We start from the raw sequence: 2,017 nt of genomic DNA on the forward strand, positions 1-2,017 counted from the left end.
TAAACTGTTGATGGTGAAACTGCCATTTTTTTACAGTTATACTCATTTTTTTCCATTATGCAGGGATGTTGAGACGGGGTGTGTGTGTGCCAGAAACATGACCCAACTGCTGGAACTCATTTTGCTCATCTCCAAACAGACTTGCCTCTGTGGGCAAAGTGACCAATCTGCGGTGTGCCAAAAAGCATAAATATTTTAGAGCCTTGTTCTCTTGTTCTGTGGTGACTTGTTCCTGTTTGAAATAAGCTTTGTTTATTTGCGTCTGGGATCCTGATGGTCTGAGGAGCGCGCACACACACACACACACACACACACACACACACACACACACACTTCTGAGGTTTTCCACCTGAAATGACAGAAGGAAAGGGAGGAAATAGAGACATGGGGGTGGGGGGTGGGGGGGGGAGTTGTGAGGGAGGAGGGAGGAAGGAGGACCCCACAGAAAGAGGCACTGACACAACAGTGTGTGTGTGTGTGTGTGTGTGTGTGTGTGTGTGTGTGTGTGTGTGTGTGTGTGTGTGTGTGTGTGTGTGTGTGTGTGTGTGTGTGCGTGTGTGTGTGTGTGTGTGTGTGTGTGTGTGTCTGTGTGTGTGTGTGTGTGTGTGTGTGTGTGTGTGTGTCTGTGTGTGTGTGTGTGTGTGTGTGAGTGTGTGTGTGTGTCTGTGTGTGTGTGTGTGTGTGTGTGTGTCTGTGTGTGTGTGTGTGTGTGTGTGTGTGTGTGTGTGTGTGTGTGTCTGTGTCTGTCTGTGTGTGTGTGTGTGTCTGTGTCTGTGTGTGTGTGTGTGTGTGTGTGTGTGTGTGTGTGTGTGTGTGTGTGTGTGTGTGTGTGTGTGTGAGCAGCAGAACCTCCTGTCTCTCTCTGCATCTGTGTCTTCAAATGAAATAACAGACACGGAGGTTTGGAAGTGCAGCACACAAATCAAAACCCTTCATGGTTTTCAAAAAAGGAAGTAGAATGTATCAGCAAGTATAATCCTGACTGATTACACCGTGTCATTCAAAAACAAGGCAAGGCCAGTGAGTGTATGTCTGTAGCACGACTCATACACATTGGTAACTCAAAGACATAACAGAAAAATAAGAGATTAAGGGAAAGGTGCACTATAAAAGAGCATAAAAAAATTAAGATTAAAAACACAGATAAAAAAGTAAATCAATGAAAAGTACATTAGTTAATCAAAGGTATCTGAGAACAGTTGTATCTTAAGTCTAGATGTGAAACTGGCTACAGTTGGGTTTTAGTCTTGATGTGAAACTGGCTACAGTTGGGTCTTAAGTCTAGATGTGAAACTGGCTACAGTTGGGTCTTAAGTCTAGATGTGAAACTGGCTACAGTTGGGTCTTAAGTCTAGATGTGAAACTGGCTACAGTTGGGTCTTAAGTCTAGATGTGAAACTGGCTACAGTTGGGTCTAAAGTGTAGATGTGAAACAGGGTTAGAGTTGGATCTCCTTTGATGTCATCAGGAAGTTGGTTCCAGAGCTGAGTCGCATAGCAGCTAAAATCTGTTCAGTTCTTACACGCTCAATGTCTTTTGTTCTCCTCCTACGCTCTCTTGTTAGGATTTAAAGAGCACGGTTTTGTTCCATAGTGCTTTCTGCTTGTCTGTGACTGTCTGAACTTTAACTGGAGCAATGTCATCTATAATATTTACCAAAATGGATTAAGCAATTATTAAGCAATTCATCTACAGAGTCTGAGAGTGGACTCAAGGTCCTTAAAAGTGGCTGCCCAAAGAAAGCCCTTGTGTGATCCTTTATGACTCTGTTTCTTACAGTCATAGATCTGTTCTACATGTGTGGGGACATAGACACATCAAGGAACATGCAGAACTGATCAGATAAGGATAAGTCACACACACACACACACACACACACACACACACACACACACACACACACACACACACACACACACACACACACACACACGCAAACACATACACACACACACACGCACACACATACACACACACACACGCACACACAAACACACAAACACATGCGCACACACAT

Source organism: Sprattus sprattus, assembly GCF_963457725.1.
Source record: "Sprattus sprattus genome assembly, chromosome: 8".
NCBI lineage: Eukaryota > Metazoa > Chordata > Actinopteri > Clupeiformes > Clupeidae > Sprattus > Sprattus sprattus.